Source organism: Triturus cristatus, chromosome 12, assembly GCF_964204655.1.
Source record: "Triturus cristatus chromosome 12, aTriCri1.1, whole genome shotgun sequence".
NCBI lineage: Eukaryota > Metazoa > Chordata > Amphibia > Caudata > Salamandridae > Triturus > Triturus cristatus.
The window spans coordinates 243,015,362-243,021,361 of record NC_140595.1 but is presented as its reverse complement, the minus strand read 5'-3'; positions in this window follow the sequence as shown (position 1 = coordinate 243,021,361).

Genomic DNA, 6,000 nt, shown 5'->3' with positions numbered 1-6,000 from the left:
GACGTGGGCCGGAAATCGCCATCGGTTCGACTGCGTCGAGCGGTTGAGACACTCGCGCAGGTGCAACTCCACATGTGGGTGGTCGGAGATCGAAATGCTAGAATGGGATGCCGATATGGTGTCTTTGAGCAAAGAGTGCGACACAAGAAGAAGGTCTATGCGAGAGTATGAGCGGTGCGCATGAGAATAATAGGTATAATCTCGCAACCCCGGGGAGTGGAAGCGCCAGATATCGACCAGGTTTAAAGCAGCGAGGGATTTCTTCACCGCTGTGGACATAGCCCCTACCCCATGAAAGGCACCCCCACAGCGGTCCAGCTCCGCATCCCATACCAAGTTGAAGTCTCCTCCAACTATGAGGTCCGAATTCACCGGCTCAAGGTATTCCCTTATTATCCTACGCAAAAAGGCATCCTGACCCTGGTTGGGGGCATATATATTACACAGAGTGAGTGTGCGATGTCCTCTCCTGACCTCCACTCGCAAAACCCGACCCTCGGCATCTCTAAGTATTTTAGTATCCCCTTGAGTCAAACCCGCCCTGCAGAGAATAGCCACCCCTGCTGTCTTAGTGGCTGCTGAGGACCAGAACTGGTGAGGGAAGCGTGGGTGGGCCATTCGAGCCACATCAGACTTAAGAAGATGGGTCTCCTGGAGGAAGATTATATCGGGGCTCTGTAGTAACAGATACCGCCATACTTGGCGCCGCTTGTTGGGTGAGTTGAGCCCTTTCACATTAAGGGAGACGACCTTCCAAAAAGGTGTGGTAGTCATGTTCACGGACCGACTAGTGGGGCTGTCCCCTTGCGGTTCTTCCACATGCTAACATGCTCCCCCCGCCAAGAGGGTACAGAAGGATAAATAAGAGGGGAGGGTGGGTAGGAGCGGGAAAAACAACTAAAGCACTGAAACAGCCAACGTGGCCAACAAAGCCTATTCCAGTCTAGGGAGTAGCCAGGCACAACGGCACAGACTGTCCCGGAGATATCACTCTCCCAGAAATTGGAGTGGGGGTCAGTCATTGACTATCTGTGAATCCAAATCGCCGAGGGTCTGCTCCGGACCACCGCCCCAGCAGTGCAGGTGTTGCGGTGAAGAGTGGGCAAAAGTGCGCCCCTAAGTAAGGCGTCAGGGGCGTTGAAGGAGGGGCCCAGGCGGCCGAAGGCTAACCAAGCAAACAATCACCTTGTGCCCGAAGCTGTCATCAGGTAAGACGTTCCGCAGTAAAAGGATTAATTTGGGGACAGTCGCCTGCGATCCAGACGGCGACGGGCCACCCTCCAAGGATTTGATGTGTTGTATAATATCCTGCTTGTCCCGAGATTATCTGCTTCCATCAGGGGATGGGGGGTACCTGGGACCGCGCACCGTGGACCACTGTGGCTTCAGCGGGACCCTGAGGCTGGCAGGATGCCACGAGGGGCTGGCTGGTGGGGTATCCGGGATTTGAAGCAATTAGGCCGCCGCTCGGTAGGATCTCAGCACACGGCGCTTGGATTCCCACTGGAACATGAGGGCGAAGGGGTGGCCCCATTGGTAGCGGATATTGAACTCCCGCAGTTTGTCAGTGATGGGTCGAAAGTCCCTCTGGCGTCGGAGAGTCGTGGGGGCCAGGTCCTGAAACAGCTGGACAGGCTTGCCTCTGCAGAGAATTTCAGGTTTATCTCTAGCCGCTTTGAGGATGGCTTCTTTTTCGACAAAGAAATGGATCTGTGTGAGGATATCAGGAATGAGTCCAGGGCTCCCAGTCGGTCCAGAGACCCTGTGCGCCCGGTCCAGGGTTGGCGGGGAGGCGTCGTCGTCCCCTCGGATATCATGAAGCAGATCCGCCACAAACGACATTATGTCCGTGCCTTCCGCCCCAGTTGGAACACCCCATATGCGTGTGTTGTTCCGTCGCCCCCTATTTTCCAAATCCTCCTGTTTAATCTGAAGCTCAACATGTTGTTCTTCCAAAGTTGCAAGCCGCTGCCATAAGTGTTCCTGGTCCTCCGTGCGAGCATCCAGGGTCTTTTCCAGGTCGTCCACTCTGCCTCCCAGTTCCCCCACATCTCTCCGGAGCTCTTTAACACACGCTTGGACTTCTGTGCGAAGTGATCCGATTTCTGTCTTGAGTTCCTGCATGAACAGCGCCATGAAGGATTGCGTGACCGTTGGTGCCGCACCCGGCTTGTTCCATAGCTCCATAACTGTAGTGTCCTTGGAGGCCGCAGACGGCTCCTTCCCCGTCTTGGTGCGAGTCATAGTGCAACAGAGCCGTTGGCGAGGTTTACAATGTAGAGAGAGGGTGGCCAATCCACCACCACACCCCGGTCAGGAGCAACACCGCCTCCGCAGCGCAGGAGGACAGGGAAGGAGGGCGCCGCAGCAGCGCGAGGCAGGTGCTCAGAGATCTTCCACTAGTGATGCCAAAAGCAAGAGTAACAGTGGGCAGTGGCAACTGTCAGAAGCCCAGGCCCCCCAGGTCCCCCGGCGCCACCAACGTCCGCTCTCTTCAGTTACCGCATCCAGATATATGCAGGCACGTGGGGACCTCTGGCCCGTCAAGTGCAGCAGCGCCCATCCCAGGGTCCACACGCTGTCTCAGGTCAGAAGGGCATAAGCTAGATCCCTCAGTTTTACAGGGCGCGGACAGCAGGGCAAGCAGGCAGCAGGCAACAGTCCGCCGGGGCAAGCAGGGGGCCACTGTTGACGAGCGCGTCTCTCCAGTCACTGCATCCACGAGGCCTCCCCCGGGACGACCTCCGCCGCAGGGCCCCACTCACTCGGCCACAGCGAGCACTCTAGGATCTCAAAATGGCAGCTAGAGCCCCACTGTCCGCACCCCCCCGCTCCAATCAGGCGGCGTCGCTGCAGAAGGGTCCCGGCCCCACTTCGCCGCGTGGCCTCCGCTCAGCGCCACTCCTCTGGCCCGCAGTCCTGACCCTGCGTCCCCAGGAGCCCTCAGCTCACCGGCCCCGGGCGAGCGAACCGGCAGCCGTCTCTCCGCACTCGATGCTCAGGAGTCCCACAGTCCAGGCAGCATGAGGCCGAAGGCAGAAGGGGCCCCCCAGGGCGAAGCCCCACCAGTCGCACTCCGCGTGGGCTCTCTCCCACTCCGGACTCCGCCTAACACCAGGAGTCCAAGATCATGGCAAGCGAAATGCCGGGCAGCGCGGCAGGCTTCAGGCCCTCCCAGGCCCGCGACCCAGTCCTCCGCCTCAGGCCACACTCAGTTCAGAGGCCGGAGAGCAGCGAGGAGTCCACAGCGGCAGGCGAGCAAGCGCCTGTCCATGGGAGCCATCCACAAGCCCCCCCAAGGCAGTAAAGTACCGGTGGCAAGCTAACAGATAACAGGGCGCCGCCGCCCGGGGACTCACCAGGCCCCCGCAGGGTCAAGGTCCACAGCGACAGCAGCAAAGCGTAGGCGGCAAGGTGCAGTGTTCTCAGCAAAGCAAGGCAAAGCGCTACCCAACTGTCAATGGTGATATGCCCCAAGCCAGGTACCTCTGCAGCACTGAACACCACCGTGGCGTTGCTGGTCTCGAAGCCGGTATCGCGGGCCAGGGCCAGGGCTCACTCCGGGTGCCTCCAGGCGAAAACCACAAAATGGCGGTCGCGGTCGTCCCCGCCTCCTCAGCCCGGACTCCCCCGCTGTCCAGCCAGGAGGGTCAAGGGGCTGATACCATCCGTCCGTCCCACTGCTCCGCCGCCCCCTGTCTCGGGGGCACGGAGCTCATCACCTCCGCAGCGCGTTGGATTAGAACGCGCAAAATGGCGGGCGCGCTCTCTCCCGCCGAAGCCTCTCCTCAGACACGGCTTCTCCCCGCAACCGCTCAGCTCCAGGGCCCCCCGAGCTGCCAGGTAGCCGCCCGCTTCCTTCTGCCAGCTGATCTCCCCCAGCTGGGGTGCCCAGTTTTATCATGCATGGTGTTCGATCACAAGGGACCCTTGGGTTTTTGAAATGGTACAGGGGTTTTGGATAGATTTTATAGCTCATCCAGTTCAGAATGTTTTACCAAGACATTAAGTTTTCCCAAAGGATCAGATGAATCTAGAGGTTCAAGAATGAATAAAGAAAGGGGCGATAGCAAGAGAGTGAGGTCAAGTCAATGGTTTTGTGAGCAACTTCTTTCTGGTAGAAAAGAAAGACAAAGATATAAGCCCAGTTATTAACCTGCGAGAGCTGAACCATTAGGTGGTTTACCACCACTTCAAAATGGAGGGGATACACTTGCTGAAGGATGTGTTGCTGAATGGGGATTGGATGACCCAACTTGATTTAAAGGATGCTACCTTACAATTCCGATTTGCATGAATCATCAAAGGTTTATGAGTTTTGTGTGGAAACAACAAATGTGGAAGTTTGTTTGTTTGCCTTTCGGCCCGTCGTCGACACCCTGGTGCTTTACGAAGGCTCTAAGACCTGTGGCAGCGTATCTGAGAGAGAGGGGTACACCTGATAATTTATTTGGACGACATACTGTTGATGGACCAGGACAGGAGGACTCTACTATGGCATATGAGACTAGCTGTAGGCTTACTGGAATCCCTGGGTTTCGTGGTAAACAGAACAAAATCACAGTTTGTACCAAGTCAGCAAATCCAATTTTAGGGTTTTGTGGTATACATGGTGGAGGGGGTATTGAAATTGCCCAAATAGAAGTTAAAAAGGATTTAAAAGGAAGTAAGGAATACTCTCAGGTTAAACTGTGTCTCTTTCAGAATGTTAGCACGCATTGTTGGCCTTCTGTCATCTACAATTCAAGCTATTTTCCTGGGTCCTTTACATTACAGGGCCTTACAGAGACTAAAGGCTTTTCATTTGAGGAATGGATTAAAATATTCAGAAAATGTATGGCTATCCTTAGAAGCAAAACAAGAATTGATTTAGTGGGTGGTAAATATGGAAGCCTGGAATGGGCGAGCAATTTTTGGAGACAATTCGGATCTTATTGTAGAAGTGGATGCAAGTTTGGAAGGTTGGGGTGCAAGCTGTGAATTGCAGAGAAATGACTGGCGATGGGCAGATCAGTAAAAAAACTTCATATAAATTGTTTAGAGTTGTTAGAAGGCTACCTAGTGATAAAATGCTTTGGGGATAAGACTGCCAAATGCTCTGTAGTTTTGAGGATGGACAATGGTTCTGCTGTAAGGTATGTAAACAGGTTGGGAGGCCCTCGCTCACAGGGCCTAGCAGACTTAGCAAAAGTGTTTGGGGAGTACTGCATGAAGAGAAACATTAATTTTCAGACAGAACACATCCAAAGCAAGACCAATTCAGTGGCAGATTGGTACTCACAGAATTTTTATGATTTCAGCGACTGGACCTTAGACAAGACAGTATTCTCGAAATTGAACCCACTATGGGGCCGCTTTCAAGTAGACCTCTTTGCAAACAGAATCAATGCTCAACTGCAAAAGTTCTTCAGTTGGCACCCAGATCCGGAGGCTGCTGGGATAGATGCATTTATGCAGGATTGTAGGGGTCCCCACCCTTATGCTTTCCCTCCCTTTGCAATGATCAGCAGAGTAACAAGGATGATTCTCAAAGGAGAGAGATGGTGCTGGTGATCACCCCTTTTTGGAGTTCTCAAGCATGGTATCCTATGTTGTTAGAGATGAGTGTGGACTTCCCAGTACTTCTTCCCATGTTTCAGGGGATCTTACGGGGTCCACAAGGAGAAATACATGGTCTTGTAGAAACAGGTCAACTCCATCTTGTGGCTTGGGGACTTTCAGGAGAGTCTAGAGAAAGCCTGGACTTTCATCAGAAGCTTCAAAACTCATTGAGGAATCCTGGGCACCAGGAACTAGGAAGGCCTACAGATCGGCATGGAATAAATGGAATGGTTGGTGTGTGGAAAGGGACCTGGAACCCGTATCAGCAGATGTAGCTCAGGATTTGAATTTCTTAACTAATTTGTTTTCAAAGGGTTTAGCTTGAAGGTCGGTAAATTTATACACATCAGCTATTTCAGTGGGTCACGTTCTGGTGAATGGGCATACAGTCGGTCAAGA